The sequence below is a fragment of the Mustela nivalis genome, assembly GCF_964662115.1.
Source record: "Mustela nivalis genome assembly, chromosome: 5".
In the NCBI taxonomy this organism is placed as follows: Eukaryota; Metazoa; Chordata; class Mammalia; order Carnivora; family Mustelidae; genus Mustela; species Mustela nivalis.
In genome coordinates, this window is record NC_139024.1 from 32,646,988 (window position 1) to 32,667,471 (window position 20,484).

At 33.3% G+C, this 20,484-nt stretch overlaps 1 long non-coding RNA gene across 1 annotated transcript in view; it reads right to left on the reverse strand.

The window, feature by feature from the left end:
- Positions 1 to 18,819: 18,819 nt before the first annotated feature.
- LOC309865518 overlaps positions 18,820 to 20,484 on the reverse strand; it is a 721,161-nt gene continuing 719,496 nt past the window's right edge. Inside the window, exons 6-7 of the long non-coding RNA XR_014312143.1 lie at positions 19,272 to 19,332; positions 18,820 to 18,889 (exon numbers count right to left, since the gene is read on the reverse strand). This is a non-coding gene — a long non-coding RNA (uncharacterized lncRNA). The remainder of the gene's footprint in view (positions 18,890 to 19,271; positions 19,333 to 20,484) is intronic.

Consider the following 20,484-nt stretch of genomic DNA (forward strand, 5'->3'; position numbering starts at 1 on the left):
TAGAGCATTTCCCACCTCCATTCTATACCGCATTCTCTATCATCCCTCTCACCTCCATTACATTGATTGTTTTAGCCCCTTCTACCAATTTGTTACTGCCTTCCTCAGATTTCTACAGATATGACTCTTTCTATCCAACTTTTCTAATTTTGTGTTATAGAAGATCTGGAAACTGGGCTAGCAAAAGTTTCCTTCAGGATAAATGATAAAAAGAATGAATTGGGGATAGTGGATTAAAGAAAGATAGATAACCCTCATATTTTATTTATTTTCCTTTGTTATTCTACTTATCCTCCATCCTGCCTGGGAAACAAAGAAGTAATTTAAAGGACATGTGGTAAATGATAGCAATACAGCTCATGAAGAGTATACAATACAATTTCACTCTTGATTTTTACCTATCATAGCTATATTTTTACTAATTTAGCTAATCAGCCATGTCACTATTTTTAAAGCATTTAAAAAATAAATATGCTCAATAAAATCTTGAAATCATATGCTCTCTTATTCTACATTTACATCCTCAATTTTCCCTTTCAAATAAGGGCTGATACGGAATTTCTATAGTCCTAATTCATATGAAAAATCTATATGCCAGTTATATAAATCCATATGGCAATTACAATTATGTGAATGAAAATAATAAATATGTATAAAGGATAAATAAGTACATAAAAGAAAAATATAGCAGTAGAAACTACTTTAAAATCAAATTCTAGAGAATATTTTGAGGAAAAAAGAGAGACTGGATTAAAATTATAGTTGATAGTGAAAATTGATAGCCTTGAAATAAAGTAGAAGAAATGAATATTTATAAAGTAACTACAAATAATTAATTTTATTTAAAAGATGTCAGTAGGAAGCTCTTATAGCATTATAATAGTCTCATAAGGAGCATAAGTGAATGTATTACTATCTCTGAAGTAAACTTTCACTCCATAGAATGTCTCTGACACCACAAATTATAATTACTATGGATTCCTTTGAAAGCCTTTTAGCCTCTCTGTTTATCCACTTCCTTCTAAATTAAATATTTTCAAGGAGAAATAACCAACCACAAATCTGGTTTATTCAAGAGAAAAGGAATCTACAACAGGATAGAGTAAATAAAACGTTTCTTTCTATTGGCTATGTATAGGACTATTGTTCTGGAATGGTCATAATATTTAATTTAAAATACCTAAATGTGAAGACATAATTTAAGAAAATCTTAACTGTTATGCTAAAGACAGTCCAAATAGAACGAGTAAAATGTGGACCTATTCCATAGCTCATTACACTAAACAGTAAGTTTCAATACAATTTTATTAAATAAATGAATAGAATACTGAAAATATTCACATCAAAACAGATATGAATTATTTATATCCATCATATTTTCTCAAGGCAATTACTATTCTTAATGAATTCTCATTGTCCAACTGCAAATAACTCATTCACTTTAATTTTCACTATTTTGGTAAAACTGGTTCCTCTTCTGTCCCATCCCAACTCCCAATTTTTAAAAGGAAAACAAGATAGATAGTATATATTTTGTTTAACAATTTATCTGTATTTGGAAATAAGCAAGAGGTGCTCTATTTCCTTCAGAGGTTTCTTTTAACTTCATCTGTGCTTTAAGGACAATTCTGGTGTTTAGAGCAATGATTTTCAATGAATAGCCTGTATCTCTGAGGGTCAAGATATATTTGTGAGGAGTCCCAGTATGCATTTGGAAGTAAAGCTGCATATACTGGCTGAAATTGTTTGTTTAATAGGCACACATACAAAAAATGAGTTAAGTATCTTATGGTGATTCAAGGGTTTAGTTATTTAAATGAATATATGTATACATGTGTACACATAGATGTATGTGTGTCTGTATGACTTAGAATATCACCTGGCATACAATAAACATCAAAAACCATTAACTAATATTATTTTCACTAACATTTAAAACATCTTAAGAAATTGAAAAGGAAATGCTAATTATCCAACATATGGATAATATCTGAACACTTGAAAATGTTTTATGAGAAACCTTCATTTTAAGAACATAATAAAAATTTAATTTTATTTTATCTATTTATAAAACTACAAATTCATGAAGAAAAAACGAACATGCAACCTCAGTCATTTCCATAAGCTAGTATTAGAGTGATAATGTTATAAATATAATATATTCATTTCTGGTCTTTCTTACAAAGATCATCGGTATTCTCCGTTAGAAACTAAAAAGTTTAATTTTTAGTAGATTTCTAGTTGAGAAATTTAGAAACATTTAATCTGATATTAATGAATTTCTTAATACAGCTACTCAATCCAAGTGGCCAGAAGTCTCAACTATTCCGTTTTTTGTTTATTTGTTTGGTTTTTAATAATGTTACAAATTCCTAATGTAAGTAAACCTTATTTTGAGACAGTAGGCTAACATTTTGTAAGAACAATATTTGTGTCAAAAATCCAATATCACCTCAATTTCCAATACTTTTTCAGTCAGAGTTCACTGCGGAAGCAAATGTTACAATAATCCCTGGCAGAATTCAGCTAACCATACTTAAAGTTTAGGTATCTAATCTAGGGTGCCTCCCTTAAGCATTATAGCCCTGACTAGACATTCATATCAGGCTCATGGCTAAGGAGTGTACTGTATACACAATATTCTAACTGATATATCTATGCTAAATGTCACTAATTTTATCAATGAGAACCCATTTCTAACATTCATGATAATTAGTAAAGGCTCTGGTGTTGATGGGAGTCAAAGATAGCAGAAGTGCTTTTAGTAGCCACTTCTAGAGTGTGGATTTTAGATTAAATGCTCTATAACCACCAATGAAGTACAAATTTCTTTTCTTTTCTTTCTTTTTTTTTTTTTTTTGAAGTATAATTTTCTGATACAACAACTGAGCTGAGCCCCTACAGTATATATCATGATGACCCCACCCATTTATAGTGAATTATGTATATTGAAGTAGTTTAAGATAAATCACAGATATCAAAACAATCTTGTAGTTTAAATCGTCATAACCTGTTGACTTGGGATATAATCGATCTATCCTTTTTTGACAGAAGGATATTCATTCTGTTGTGATAGCAGATTTGTTCAGTTCCTCTTGTAATCTCATCAATATTTGTGTTACATATTTCAGGGTTATTTGATTAGCTGTATATAGACTCATATTTTTACATCATCTTGGTGGACTGTTCATTTTAGTGATTTGTAATGTTTCTTCTTAATTTAATAATGGTTTTGTCTTAAAAACCTGTACTATCCAATATTAATTTTGCTATGGCATTATGTAGACCCTGTGTTTGCTATCTTTATATTTTCAACCTTTGTGTGCCATTTTCTATGTGTGTTTCTTATATGTATATATCTCTGTGTATCTATCTCTTATTTTTAATCAATCATCTCCAACCTCTCACTCTATCATCTTAGTCAGTTTCCTTTACCAAACTATGATGAATAAAACGTATTTCCAGACTGATATTTTGGTGTTTTGTTTATATTGTTTTTCCTTGGTTTCTTCCTTCCTGCCCATCCTCCCTTTTCATTACTATTTGTAAAATGGATCATATTTTTCTCATTCTTCTCTCTTGTGCATTTTTTTCCCTGCCAACAGGGAATTTATTTCTACTCCTCTTGCCCTAATATTCTAGGACTAACAATTATATATCTATCCTATTACTGGACTTAGAACTTTTAATGCTATACTCTACATACTTCAACAATTTAATATAGATCATTATTTTTCAACCTCAGTACTACTGACTTTGAGGTCCAGATAATCTGTTGTTATAGGGCACTGTCCTGTTCATTGCAATATGATAGCAGCATCCCTGGCTTCGATCTACTACATACCATAGCCCTTTCCTCAATTGTGGCAAATGAAAGTGTCCCAGACATTGCCAAATGTCCCCTGGAGGGCAAATTCCTCCCCAGTTGACAACCACGGATTTAGAGGCTAAATAAGACCGATAAAGCTCCTATTTTGCTATTTTATAACGTCAGGAAAAAAGGTAAAATTTGCAAGCTGATATGTACCTAACCATCTTGTACAATTAGCCTCATAATTAACAGCTAAGGAATTAAAAGCCAACCATATGTCTAAGTTTTTAGAATTACAGTTCTTGTAAAGTTGTTTGATCACCATTTATTTTCCTATCTTCCTGAAACTTTAGTTAAGAGCCAAATAAAAGTAAAAAGAGGTTTTTACCTTTAATTGCTTTCCCTGAAGTATCTGTGTGTCTACAGAGATTTAGACAGCCACTGGGGCCAAGCCAGGATTCCCGTAGTGAAACAATTGACTTGGCATCACATTGACAACATATAAACAACAGTTTGTCAACAGGCTTCACATTAGTGACAGAACGTTTTTTGGCAAAATAGAGGCATCCTTCTGGGCACCATGGCAAAAAACAGCTACTCGCTTTCATTTACGACTCTTCTGTATGGAGTACCAAATTAATTAAAAGATTATAATTGTGACATTTGTTTAGAAAAGATTTTTTAAGGAAAAATTACAGCAGAGCAGAATTTCTGCTGAAAAAATTTGCCTCTAGCAGTTTATTCATAGTTGCTATAGACCTATAAACTGTGGGTAACTGTTAAAGGTTTTGTGTTTTTGTTTTCTTTTGTTTTGATTTGATTTGATTTTTTTTCTTAAGTTAAAACTAACAGTATGGAAGTTATTTGATAACCAAATTTAGGGAATGTAAGTATTTTCCCAAAAAGATGATCATAATACTATACCTTATTCTGCTTTCAAAGTTAGTTCATAGAAAATGAAAACAAGAAATAAAGTGAAAGCAAAACTGCATATTTATAAAAACATAATTTCTTTGGACTAAAATATAAAGATTGCTTCCTAGATTTCATAGAACAGAGTGAGCCGAGATTCATGGGAACCTGAAAATGCTCAAAGGAAAAGTTAATTCTCCTAACTGTGTAAAGAACAAAAGGATTTAAACTTGAATAAATAACCATTATTTCAATACCAAAACCACTTAATAAATGTGAAAGTGGTTTATCCAGTTTGGAATAGAAATCCAATGCTTATATCTGTGGTTGAAAATTACTGAAGATAGACAGAGAATGGGCTCTGCTTGGCCTCTCTATGCCTAGTTAAGGTAAATATTGTTTAGAGAATATTGAAAATATTCACTGCAGGCACATACTTGTAGTCCTTTAACCCAAAGGTAAAAAGTACTGGAAATCAATATAGTTATTCAGGAAGACCATGAGCATAAATGTTGGTGAAGATGTAAGCGCTAGACCTAAAACTTATTAAGAAGTATTTTAAAAGCTATTTTAACATTTGTGCCCAGATTTTTTCCATTATTTGACCACAGTAATGTCTGAAATGTTATTTCTAATTCTGATGGGTTAGTCACTTTCTTGAAGAAGTTTGTCATAAATGGCATCTCTGCCCTGGGAACATACATTCTAAGTCCCTTAGGGTGATAATCAATTACTCAATCCTTCTTTCAACAAATCTGTGCATCATGTCTATGCTAGCACATGTGTTAAGTATAAAGGCCAGATTTACTCCCTGCTCCGCAAGAACTTAGAGTCTGTAAGAGATGATCATCACATTACCTGATAGTTACATTATAAAAAAAGTTCCTAGAGAATGTTTAACTAACCCAAACTTAGAGTTTGTGGTCTGTGGTCAGTCTGATGAAGGATAGAAGAACTTTTTTTTTTTTTTTAAGATTTTATTTATTTATTTGACAGAGATCACAAGTAGGCAGAGAGAGAGGGAGAAGCAGGCTCCAGGGAGCCCGATGTGGGGCTTGATCCCAAGACCCTGAGATCATGACCTGAGCCGAAGGCAGAGGCTTTAACCCACTGATCTGCCCAGGTGCCCAGCATGGGAGGACTTTTAAGGCCAGGTTGTTGTATTAGTAAGGCCAGAGGTAAAAAATAAGATGATCTCTGCAGGTACTTTCAAAACAGGGAGTAGAAAGGTGAGGATGGAAAATGCCTAGTGTGCTATGCCTGGGAGCTTATACCTCATTCCAGAGACTTTGGGATGCTTTTGACGAGTTCTGAGAAGAGGAATGACATGAACAGTATTGCATGTTGGAAAGTTCATACCTAAAGACAGTATGGCTGGTGCCGTGTGGAGGAGGGCATCCTGGGAGAGAGAATAGTTAGCAGGCTTGCTCTGACAGAACAAGGAAGAATGGAAATAGATATTTTAAAAAAGGCAAATGACTAAGCAATTAGTTAGAAGAGAAAATGGGTCAAAATTGGTAATTTAATCGATTGTGAGAAGTTAAGAAAAAACATTTCTAAGATCAGTAACTCAATCGAATTTATATAGTACCACAATTTGGGATAGAAAATAAGAAGTTCTATTTTGGGACATGCAAAATTTAACAAACATTTACTGAGTATTTACTATGTACCAGGCACATTTAGGAACTAGTGATACCACAGTGAACAAAACTGACAAAAAAATACCTGCAATCATGAAACTTAAATTTATTGTGAGATGCAGAGCAACAAGATAAATGTGTAAAATATTCAGAATGTTAAATAGTGATCACAATAAGACGAAGAAAAAAAGAGAAAAAGATATGGATTGAACTTGAACTTTTAGAAAATGTGAGCAAGGAGAAATTCCACTGAAAAAAGGACTTGAGTCACGAGCTGGTATGGAGTGGGAAGCGATAGCCATCAATATTTACCAAAAGAATGAAAAATCACAGAAAATAAATTTTATTTACAATTTAAAAATGAGAGATCAGTAAGATTAATAATAACTTTATTTTTCCACTCTGGTTCTTTCATCTACATCTATTGCCCACATGGGACTAAATATGCCCACAGTGGTCAATTCCTTCACACAGATAGTATATTAAATGTCAGAAGTTCTCATGCATGTCTAACAATTTCTTATGTTGTTCAGTCTCACTGGATTCAAATAATCAGCAATAATTTTATTTTCATGTTTCATTTTTACTGTACAAAATATGCTAAGAGGTATTATTCTTTTATTTTTTTTAAGATTTTATTTATTTATTTGACAGAGAGAGATCACAAGTAGGCAGAGAGACAGGCAGAGAGAGAGGAAGGGAAGCAGGCTCCCTGCTGAGCAGAGAGCCCGATGCGGGACTCGATCCCAGGACCCTGAGATCATGACCTGAGCCAAAGGCAGCGGCTTAACCCACTGAGCCACCCAGGCGCCCAAGAGGTATTATTCTCTATGAGCAGTTTCTGCAAAATAACCTCTACTTAAGATCTTCATGCTTTTGTGGCAGCTGTGATGGGAGGGTATAGGTCTCTTTTTCTTCAGATTTTAACTATGCTTTAGGCTGAGAAGGTTTTACTCCAATCACTCAAAAGTTGTTTCCTTTAGCGTTGTTTTCTGTGCCTTAATAATTCTAGTTACACTTAGTGTTGCCATGTGAAGTATGAAAAAAGACCGCATTCCTACTGTGTGACATAAAGATCAATGATCTATGCAATTTGCTTTTAAGTCTTCAGATTGAGAAACAGAGGAAAAAAAAAAACACTGTATACAATTTGACAATTAAGATTTTAAGACAATGATCTTCCATTGAACTTTTAGTGATGATGAAAATATTTTATATCCATGCTGTCCGATGTAGCAACTTGTCATATCTGGACAGTGAGTACTTGAAATGTGACTGACACTGCTGAGGAAATGAATTTTCAGATTTTACTTAATTTCACTTACTTAATTTTTTTAAAGATGCTTTTATTTATTTTAGAGAGAGAGGGCACATGTGAGCCAGGGATGGGGCAAAGGGAGAGGGAGACAGAGAATCTCCAGCTGATGCCCTGTTGAGAGCGCAGCGCACTTGGGGCTCAATCCCACCACCATGAGATCATGACCTGAGTCAAAACCAAGAGTCAGATACTTAACCAACTGAGCCACCCAGGCGCCCCTGGATTTTACTTAATTTAAATTTAAGTAACTACCCACAGCTAGTGGTTATTATACTGAACAGCACTAAAAAGGAACCACACTCGAAGAATAACCAGAAATTATTACTAAAATGAGTTATGAACAATGATTCTGATTTAGCCAGATATACTTGGGAAAGGGACTTAAAGGCCAAGGGAGAGCACAGAAAGTTACAGAAGTGTGAGGGATCATGCCAAATTTGGTAAGTTATAAGATTTTTCAATATGGATCAGATGATAGTATATTAAATGTGGACCACAGTAGGGGGTTGAAAGAAATGAAGGGTATGAACAGCTTTTTCTGACATACAGAGCAATTTAGATTTTATTCTGTTGGCATGAGAGGCCACTAAAGAATTCAAAAGGAAGCAGAACATTGTCAGATATGAATATTTGGAAAACTATCTTTTGAAATCAGATAGACCTAGTTAAAATTAAGTAAGGGCCTGGAATAATTGTATTATATAATAAATAAAATGATTAAATGGATTAAAGGAATGTCCATGAAATATTCATACATCTATGGAATACTTAAATTAAAGAACCAATCAAATAACTGACCGCAAAGAAAAAATTAAATCCAAATCAAAAGTAGAAATTTTAAAGGTTAAACTTTCTGCTCATAAATACAATTACTGTAAATAGTATTTAAAAGCTTACCAAAAATTTTTTAAAGTGTTACATAGCATGCCACTTAAAAATGTATAGTTATCACACTGAAAATACCTCATTTTGTGCCCTGAATACTTTTTAGAACCTAGTGTGTTTTAACTTGTACACCTTGGTTTGTGGTCACATAATATGGCTTGATTCTTGGCAACTGTCATTGTGAAAGGTTTTAGGTAAGATTTTCAAGCTACTTTCTTAAAAAACCCTAACTACTATTTCCTGTCCATCTCCAAGTTGCATTTGAATAAAAATATTACTTAACAAATGTTTATTGTACTCTGAAAAGAATTCTTCCTTATTTGAATTTTGTTAATTTGGGCTTAGATTTTAATATCTCTCAAATTCTCTTTTGTATTCCTCCTGATAGCCTAAACAGATGCTTAAATCATATTTACTGTAATCAACCCACTTATTTTCCTTTGTTTTTGATTCTTTGTTATTAATGATTCTTCTTTACCGCTTATGGTTGGTAGGGTGCACAGTATAATCATAGTCTTTGAAAAATGAAAAAACTGTTTCACATTACTAAACAACAAAAATAATTTGATTGATTTTCAGTAGTCAGGTTTTCAAAATACTTCAAAGTCATATTATGTGCTTTTAATCAATTCAGTGAAAGGTTAATATTTTGAAATATAAGGGCTCTATATATTTCAACTATTATTTTGAATAATAGATACTCATTTCAAACAATGCATTTCAAATTTGTAACATTTGGTAAGTACATTATGTGCTTTTTAAAGAAATGTGCTTTTTAAAGAAATGTATTTAAGATTTAGAATAGAAAAACATTTTAAAAAATATACAAATCAAGTTGAGAAATAAACATGTGCAAATCAAGTAATCAATTATTTCAAGTATATTAGGAATTCAAAATGGAAATACTCCATAATAATTTTCATTCACACATTTAAATGTGTGAATGAAATACTGGCTCTGTGAAGACATTTAATGTAGTATTACTTAGCAAGTGAGTGAATTTGATAGTTTTTAACTATCCTAAAATCAGTCCTTATGAAATAATTTCATGGCATTGTCCTTAGAGAAAGCACTACATGCAGGTCTGATTTGTTTACTATAATCATTCATTCTAAAGTACTTTTATTACACAACCACAATATTTGAAAAGAGACCTGTGAAGAGACTATGGTATTTAGGTAAGTAGGCATTAGGTAGGAATAAAAAGGTGAACTAAGCATATTCCATGCCCTCAAAGTGCAAGGTATTGTCACTTAACAGTGATGATGCAGGGCTGGTGTCAGAAATGTGGTAAATGAAGAATCTGGCCAAAATTAACTATAATTTTGCTATACCTTATGCTTAAAAACTTAGAAGTTTCTAATTTCCATATCTTTTATGGAAAATAATTCTAATACATATGGTCATTCATATAAGATATACCAACTACTAAGTGTTGGTATAATAATAATTGAATTACTATTGGCTCCATTTGCCTGATATTCCATTTTACATATCAAATAATGATCCCTTAAAAAATAAAAACAAAGGGATAATAAGAAGAAAACAATACTTTTCTTAAAGGAAATTAAAAAGACTGGCTTCAGTTAAGTTATTTGGCATATGTTCAAAGTATTTTTTTAAGAAAGCTTATTTTTTCTGATGGACGACTATCTACAACAATTAAGACTGTCTTTTAATCAGTATAGAGTTGGCAGGATAGTAAACATTTATTGAGTAGGTAGTGTTTGTGAAGTATTCCAGCTTTTATGTATTTGTTGACTCATCTCTCTATGTTCTTAAGTAGTTTTACAATATTTAGAAAAATGAAAACCTATACTTAAAACACTATAAAATGCTGTTTTAGAAAAAATACACATTTTACGTAACATATAAATTGCCTTCCAAAAAGAATTTGCTGGCATGTATGGATGATGATAATCCTACTCTGAAAAGGTTTGTGAGATTTTTAGTCTAAGAACTTTTTAAGTGAGATTTTCCAGCCATAATACGTTTTCCATACCATAAATAGAGACTGAGAATAAACACAGGTTTTCTGAGAGGTGATTTTACATTTTGCCACATATTTGTCACAACATTCCACCTTAAAATAATATTTCCGATTTCTTACTTTAACTGACCCATTAATAGTCTTCCTCCCCAATTTCATGCTTCAGTGTGATCACTAACAAAACAGTCTACATTTCTTAGCTGGGAGGTAATAGCATTTTTGAATGACCTGAAATCCTTTGGAATTGTACTCTACCTGATTTTCAAGGGTGTTTAATCCATTTGTATGCTCCAAATTTTCCATTTGAATTTGCATCAGGTCATGTAATATCAGTTTCTTCTATGTCACCTGATGTAGCAATAACTTTATATAATGTGACACTGTGTAATGCACAGTTTAAAAAAAAAAAACAACTTTTCTTCTACAGAATTGGGATCTATCAAATGCTGTATCTGTGCTACACCACTGATTTACTTAGTGAGTACAACTACTGAATAAAAAAAGTATCTACCTGGTTTTGTGTATCCCAGTAACTGTTATCTACTAATCTTCCTAGTTAGCCAAACATTTAATACCACAAATGGATTTTCTTACATAAAATTACATACATCAAATACATCAAAATGATAAGAAATAAATTACTAAATATTACTAAATAAATTACTAAAATTTCATTTTTCCCCTCCTACCTATGGAATTTGTCAGGTTGGAATGCAAAAAAAGGAATATCACTATCATCAAATTTTATTTATATGCTCAGTTAAGCAGTGAATCCTGGGGAGGGAGCATGACTCCTGGTTAAAATTTGGTAGGTAAATGATAATGAATTCCATCTTTAAGGCCAAACTTCTCTATTATCTTCTAGATTACAGTCTGCAAAGAATGGCCTATCAGCCAGATCTGAACCAAAGTCAGTTTTTATAAATAAAAGTTTTTTGGAACACAGCCACACCATTCTTTTTCATATAGTCTATGGATGCTTTCAGACTACAGAGACAGAACTCAGTAGTCGTCACAGTCTGTATGCCCTGTGATTCAATACCCCCCAAATTTCCTTTCTGGTTCTCTATAGAAAATATTTGTCAACCTCTTGTGTAGATCACTTATGAAATGTGAACCGTTGGTTACATGATACTAAAACGGACACTATCTTAAGAATTCTTTGCACGGTGTCATAATTTTAAAAAGTAGGTATGTTGAAATACTAAGATACAAGTTTCCCTGTAAGCTCCAAGAGAAAGAGTCATATCCTGTAGCAAAAGGAGTTTTCATTTCTTATTTAATACAATGTCCCATCGCTTCATATAAGGAAAACAAGCATTTGGAAAGAGCAATTCATCCACTTCAAAGGACAGTTGGTAAGACAATTGGGCTAGGGAAACTCGCTGAGTAGTGAGGCATTTGTGTTTCTAATCAAATCAAGCAAGACTTAAAAAAAAAAAAAGTTAAAGAGTGAGTTTCACTCTAAGAAAAAAATGAAAGACTGTGTCTAGCACACACTGTGGTTCCCAGAGATAATTCCTCCATTCAAAAAACTTGTAAGAGAATCTGGAACTAACATATTTTATATGCTATACCAACATCTTTACAATCTATTCCCTAACCACACTGGGAGGGAAATTTCCAAGCTCTTCTCTATCAAAAGACCATTTCTGAAGAGAGTTCTAGGTATTAGGCTAAGAGATAGTCAAGCCAATCCCTATAGGGCAGTAAACAAGTTTAAGAGCAGCCTACAGTGAGGATTACAGACATAACCCACTAATGGACATTGATGAAATAGACCACATAGTGCTTTAAGAAATAGATACCAGAATCTAGAACTGTGTATGATTTGATGTGGAAATGGGCTTTTCTCTTGGTATCTTCTAATGATGCTTAAGTGTTATTATTTAATATTTCCTTTTGAGGAAAAAGCATCCTACATTAGCATCAGTATTTTTCTCTCTTGGGAGACACACTCAGAATCATCTATTAAAGATCTTCCACCGCTGTCTAGCTAACATTCAACTACAAAAGCCACTTCTAGCTGATTCAGGTCATCCAGAAGGAGGGTGACTGTGACCAATTCGACTCTCTGCTGTCTCTCAAACAAACAAAAAAGCTCACAGGAATGTTAGCCAAATCCTCATCTTCTATCCATCTTTATCCATACCAACTCGAGTCTGACTCTAATCCCTTGTTGAAGTTTTTGTCAACTTGCCTGACTCTTCTTGTCCACCCAGGAAATGTCCTGTGTTTGATTTCTGCTTCAATGTGCTCAGAATATCCTGAAAATAGAGCTTCCATTGACTGAACATTCAACTTCATACCTATACCAATCTAATGAGGATCTTTAAACTTTGTGTTTTATATTTACAAATAGTCTTTGTTTCCTTGAGGACCCAGTTGTTCATTAGTGTGTACCTATTTTTACTCTCTGTTTTTTTTTTTTCTTTCTCTCTCTCTCTCGATTGTATTTATTTATTTATTTAGAGAGAGAGCGAGAGTACACATGCACACACTGTGGGAGGAGCTGAGCAGTTGGGAGAGGGAAAGACTCTCAAGAGGACTTCTCCTGAGCCGGGAGCTTGATGCCTGCTTGATCATAGGACCCTGAGATCACAACCTGAGCTGAAAACAAGAGTCGGTAGCTTAACCTACTTCATCATCCAGGCGTCCTCATCTGTCTTTTTCAGAAATTACCAATCACTAGGGTTCTGACAGGATATTCTGATAAAAATGTTAGGGATATGAAAGCGCATGCAAAATCCCTTCTTTCCCAGATAACAACTAAATTTATCCTGAATGAGGCTTCAAAATAAGCTGAAGGTCTTGCTATTATTTTAGAAATTGGAAAAATGATTGATCTTCTGCCTCCTTTCTTAGATTCAATTGCACTTTAACTTTATATATATTTTGCCTTCTATTACTTCATTCTTTTTTGTTTGTTTTATTTTTATTCCTATGTTCTCTATCTTTGAGTACTTTTATCATAAATATCTTGGCAAATACAATAATTGGCCTTGACTTACCTTTGCCTATTTGTTCTATCTTTCCCATTCATCAGGTTTCTTTCTACTCCCTAAGGGTCTTTAGCTTCATTAGGATTTGGTTATCTCCATTAGAAATTTTCATTGACTCTAGAAACAATAATCAGCCAGGATGTATTGATACCACTGAGGTTAGAGGAGGTGTCAATAGATACTTGAATGTCACCCCTGACTATTACTAACCTGAAACACCCTTGGGGTTCTTTCTCCATAGCTCACTCTTTCCTTTGAGACAATATTAGTTTGGGTCTGATTACAAGATACAGAATCCATTGCCAATAATATAATTTGGTTAAAAGATTAGTCAGTTGTTCAAAGGAAATAAGAATTTTAAGTGTTTATATACTTGCAGAAATTGTTACTGAGTGCACCGAGTTTTCTAATGCATCCTGGCAAATTTTCTTTGTGGAATTAACAAGACCTTGGGGAAAGTTCAATCATTAAACTTGAATTGCATTTGGGACCTTTCAGGACAATAGAGAATTTCAATCTAGATTTGAAGTTAAACAAGGGACAAAGCTTATCAATTCAATTCCCTTTGTTCTGCTATCTCCATTCTGTTTCATTAATATGTACACAGAACTAGATATGCAACAAAAGTGCTATATACATTGAAACAGTCCAGAAACCAATCTCTTTCTCTATCTTTATCAAATTTAATTGACACACTTAAAAAGAGTGTCTTTGGGGTATCCTAACAAAGATATGAAAGATATTGCATTAAAAAAAATGAAAACTCTATTCAGGAGTATTTTCAAGTGGACTCTATATACTAATATAAAGCCAAAGATACTCTCAGAAAATTCATTTGTTTCTGCAAGAAGCATCTGGGATTTTAAATTTTCTGACTGTAGCTTTGGGAATAGCGGCTCTCAGGGGCAACCTCAGGGGCAACTCAATCGGTCTTTTCACCTTAAATGCATAAGATAATTTGACCTCTGGAATTTGAGAGCCTTAAAGACTGCACTAATTTGTTTGCATAAACTTCCCAGAAACAAAGTTTCTTCTTTTTCAAAAGTATTGCATCATGAAAACATATCTATCCCCACCACCCTTTCTAAAGTCTGTATACATCATATTTACATTTTTGAACAAAATGACCAAAGGGCAGAATAAAGTGGTGTTGCACCACCAATTATGTCATGGATCAGACCACCCCACATGCTTCAGTGATCCCTGCAGTTAGAAATGGAGAAAAAGAACAAGGCTGAAGGAACAAGTGTAGCATTTAGTTCTTTCTTTCCTGAGAATTCAATGAAAAACTCTAGAGTTGTTCCCAGGTGGCGGATACTGCAATGTAGGGTCTAGAGAACACATTTGGTGATGCTTTTTGGACCATGAGGGCTTATACACATTATCTGCAGCACTCAAGAGAACACTACATTACATTTAGTGTAGGAAAAAAAAAAAAAAAGCATGAGTGGAGTACACCCAATGGTGCTTGCAAGATGTCATGGCAGTCTTGAGTTAACCTACTCCCTGACTCTCTGAGGTAGTACTGGGAAATCACATAGGCAGAAAGGAGACTTAGGCCATAATTGTTATTTTTTCCAATTACTGAATTGGGGTAATATTATATTCCTAGTAGCATTGATAAAATGATTATTTTTTAACAAGAATACAATTTTAACTTAAATTATTTTTTAAAAGTTTAATAAAATTGAAATGAGCTTTTAAAAACTATATATTTGCACTATTTCTACTGTTTCCCAGTAAGATATTTATAAACGAGATAATGAAATGAGATAATGCATTTGAAACTATCTTTTAAACTAAAATGCATTTTAAAGCTATAAGATACTTTTAGTCACCTTTGAAAAATAATACTAGATTTCCCATCATAATATGGCTTGGTCTGCTGTATACTTACTGGTACATTTAATGTATTTGATGAGCTCAACATATGATCTAATTGGTGCAGCTATTGTGCTATCATGTGGATTCTTAAAATAGATTTCAGGGGAGAAAATGTCTCCATATTGCATCAGTCACACTCCTGGCAAGATGTTGGTGGCATTGTCTTACAGAATAATTAAGAAAAGTTTAAGGATGTCATGGAGAAATTTAAGTGAAACTAGCAATTGGAAGTAAAGTATTCTCAAGCTAATTGTGGGGAGTTGTGGCCACCCCTGGTCTGAAGGGCAAGGGGATACTGTAGGTACTAGACCCCAGGGAGAGAGCCACAGAGAGTTTTGGGAAAGGAATGCATTTACAGTTGACCCTTGAACAACACAGGTTTGAACTGCACAGATCTACTTATATGTGGACTTCTTTTCAACAAATATATTGGAAAATATTTTGGAGATTTGCAATAATTTGTAAAGAAAAAACAAAAAAACAAAAACAAAAAACTCACAAATGAGCTATGTAGTCTAGAAATAAAAATATATATATATATATTAAGAAAAAGTTGGATATTGTAAGAATACAGTATATAATTCATATAACATATAAAACATACATTTTAACTGATGTTTATGTTATCATTAAGGTCTTTAATCAACAGTTGGCTATAAGTTATATTTGGGGGAGTCAAAAGTTACATGTGGGTTTTTTTACTGCATGGAGGGTTGATGCCCCCAATTCACACTGTTCACAGATCAACCATACTACCATGTTTGGGAGTGTGCCCTGGAAATAAAATCCACCTTCCAATCTTTTACCTATATTTACTATCAGTTGAACTCAATCTTAGGCCAGCGAGCTGATCCCATTAATAAAGTTCATAAATTTCAGCTTCTCGAGGCACAGAGCAGGGTGGATCTGACAGGGTAAATAAAGAATATAAAAAAAGAGAGTGTACTGAATAAATTTCTGAAATGACTTTTGTATGTTAAATATGAAAGTGTGTGTTAAAAATGAATTTAATTGGTATATATGGGGTTTAGTCATTCACTTATTCAGCAAGATGTTGGTAAATGCCTACTATGTGTTCTGTTCTGTGCAAGGTACTGAATAAAATATTTGATACAATACCACTTTTCAAGAATTTTATCATTTCACCTGAAATATAGGTGAGAAAAATAAATGGTTACAACCCCATTCTATAAAAGAGAAAGTCAAGCAGATAGGAGGAAGCTTCAGGAAAATACAACCTGAGCCAGTGTTAAGGAATGATAGGAATTAGACAAGTGAACAATGGATGAGAGGGAGAAGGGAAAGTATAGGTAAAGCAAGTAAACATGTAAAGATACTCCAGCTCACCCAGGTTCAGGAAACTGGAACTTTTTCAGTTTTCCTGGAAGGAAGGAAAATCTAGTGCCAACAAAGTTGGCCTAGATCACTGAGGTGCTTTATTTGCTTGTTAGCAGTTGTGTGTTTTATCCTAAAATGGATGAGAAACCAAGGAAGAATTTTAAGTCAGGGAACGGCCTGACAAGATTTGCATACGAGAAACAATTACAGCAGTTGTGTGGAAGATATATGGAAAGAATGTGAAACTGAAGAGTACTTCAAAATCCAGAGAGTACTTCAAAATCAGAAGAAAAGTGCCAGAGGCTTTGTATAAGGCAAAATTCTTCAAATCTCCCCAGAAACAGAACCAATAGGATACAATCTGCAGTAGGCGAGCTAGAGATCGAGGAGAGCCAAAGGTGTAGTTCAGTCCAAAGGCCAGTATGCTCGAAACCCAGGAAGAGCCAATTTTCAGTTGGAGTACAAAGGGAGGAAAAAGCCAATGTCAGTTTGAAGGCAGCCAGGCAGAAAGTATTCCCTCTTACTCTTGAGAGAAATCAGTCTTTTGCTGTAATCAGGCTTCCAGCCCACTAAATCTGGGGAGGGAAATCTGTTTAACTCAGGCTACTGATTCACTTGTTTAACTCTTCCACAAAAGTTCTCACAGACATACCCAGAGTAACTGACCAAAGATCAGTTGGCCCAGTCAAATTAACAAGCAAAATCAAAATCATCCAATGCCTGAAATCAGGAACAATACTAGGAATAGTGCAAAAAAAAAAAAATCTATATAGATAGATATAGGAAATTGGAAATCAAATGGCTCTCAGAGTTGACCATCAAGCTTGATTCCCAAGAACTGTCTTGCATACCTGGGTAAAATGTGATGCCATGGACCGTTATACTCTATGAGAGTATATATGCTATGTGATTACACCCCAAAAGGAGTATATTCAATATGATTTGCTAAAAGTACATTTGCTATATTTGCAATATTATTTGCAAAGGCAAACAACATGATATCAGTTGCTTATTCAACACTTAAATGTAAATCATATTATAACCCAAATCCTTTACCACTGCCTTCAACTCTTCCTCATTCTTCAACTTCTACTCAAGTTCTTCCTCACCGTGGAGCTTGCTTTGGTCTCCACAATGGTTGCCAAACACTCTTGTTTCCAAATTCTCTAGAAAATGATCCATACTAAAAATGTATTGTCTTCACTTATTCTTTTTTGTTTTTGTTTAAACTTTAACTCTGAAACCAGACAGGATTCTCTTTGAGGTCAGGGGCTCAATCTCTTACTTTATGATCATAGCACCTAACAACCAACATCAGTTATATTTTTTTGTGCTCTCCACGTTAGTAGATTTATTTATCCTGTGTCCTGCATAGAAAAGACTAACAGAATGGAAATAATATTATATTTAAGTTATTGCCAGATAATTTAAAATGGAGCAGAAAATTAAACTTCTTGGACATACCAGTTTCATGCAAAAGAGACAGTAAATAATCTTAGTCAACATCTTAGATTTTTAGGTCAAGCCTCATGTATGGCAAAATTCTGAAGGGAATTCATGACTTTTAACTTTGGATTCTGATTAAAATTCATGGTGTGAATCTAATATATAATGAAGAAATAATTTTAAAAATAGGTTAGGCAAGGTTAACTTCTTTATTACAAAAAATTAAAAATATTTTTTAGTACAAAAATAACTATCTAACTACATCATATTTGTTCCTGTCTAAAAACACATTTGAATGGATTTTTGTATAATTAATAGATAATTTTTTTATTCTTTTACTTCCTTTGTAGTTTTCCTAGGATATTTCTGTGCTTACATATTTCCGTAATACTCATTTCTAAAGGTAAGGCATCCATGTTCTCCTAAATTTATTACCAAGTGGAATTCTGTAAACTGAATTTCATTTTTCAGTTTTCTTCAATAGTAAAAATAAAACAAAAAATTGTTTGAAAGAACTTACAGTTAGGAATTAATCCAGGTCCAGGAAACCAAGGTAACCATTTCCTGGTGTGTAAATGTTTTCAGTTCTATCAGCATTGACACTTTGCTTCCACAGGTGTGAATGCCAATCAGTGGTCTAGATCTCTCTGTGAGACACACCTAAATTCCATTAAAATTTTTAGAAAGTAAATTTATTTCTTATTTTGTTGATATTTTAAAGCACAATCTTTATTTTAAAATAATTAGGCATTTATCTTTAATTCTTTCTACAATATTCAAGGATTTTGTCCCAGATGAAATTTTAGGGTAAAGAAAACACTTTTTTTTTCCATATCCAAAGTATTTTGTTGTTGTTATTGTTGTACTTTACAGAAGCATTGTTTTTAAGTAGGATACCTGATGCAGAGAAAAATTTAAATACAAATATTTGGGTAGTATTAGGTATCCTACCCATTCTCACTAATCTTTATTTGTTTCAATCATTAATTAATCGAATCCTTGCTGTTTTACCAAAGTTCAACAGAAAAAAACTCAAGCTCACCTTCATAAGATAGACTTCATTTATCTTTCCAGTGTTTCCTGCTTTCTTTTCCCTTCCTTACCTAGACGAATGATAGAGAAAAAAAAAAAATCATATCACAGTGTGATGCTGCAGGTATGTATAAAAAGCCCTTGACAGCCATGTTCCCATCAGCAGTTTAGGGAAACTGGCCAGCTTCTAAAGTTTCTCCCACTCCCTCTCTCCTCAGGTAGCTGACTGCTAGATGTTTACCGATTAATTTGCATCAAATGTTCTCCTAGCAACCAATACTAGGATAGGATTATATACTTTAGTAAAAGACTGTTTTCTATAAAAGAAGCTTAGACTTTCTAAAACATCATAGGCAGAAACTAATAGTGTTTTAAAGCAAAGCTAAATGTGATTCCTTCACATGTTCAAAAGAAATTCACCCAATTTCCTTTTATTGTTATTTTTCTTGGGAGAATCAGTCACTTTTTCTATTTAAAAAAAATTGTACTTGTGGACACACTTTCATTTATAAGGCAGTTAAACTTGATAATGAAGGATTACATATTATGTACTTTTAAGAAATCCACAAACCATGTCATTTTGTAATTCTCAGTGCTAGACGTGGTAAACAAATAGGTCTGGTTTCATTTTTTTAAGCTAAAATTAATATACATCATTATGTAGTTTCAGGTACACAACATTATAATTCAACATCTGCATATACTACAAAGTGATCACCACCAAAAGTCTAGTTACCATCCATCACCATACAATTAACCCCCTCCACCCAATCCACCCAACTGTTATTCCCCTTTCTCTCTAGGAAACATCAATCTGTTCTATGTATTCACAAATTTGTTTTGGTATTTTTTTTCTTAAGATTCCACGTGAATGAAATCACATTGTGTTTTTCTTTCTCTATCTGATTATTTCACTTAGCATAGTACACTCAATGTGTATCCCTGTTATTGTAAATGACAAAATTTCATTTTTTATGGATGAGTAGTATTCCCTTGTGTGTATGTGTGTGTGTGTGTGTAAAATATCTTTATCCACTCATCCATTGATGGACATTTAGGTTGTTTTGTGTCTTGGCTAATGTAAATAATACTACAGTTAACATATAGGTGCACATCTATTTTCGAAGTAGTGTTTTCGTATCTTTGAGGTAAGTACCCAGAAATGGAATAACTGGATCATACTGTAGATCTAGCTTTAATTTGTTGAGAAATCTCCCTACTAT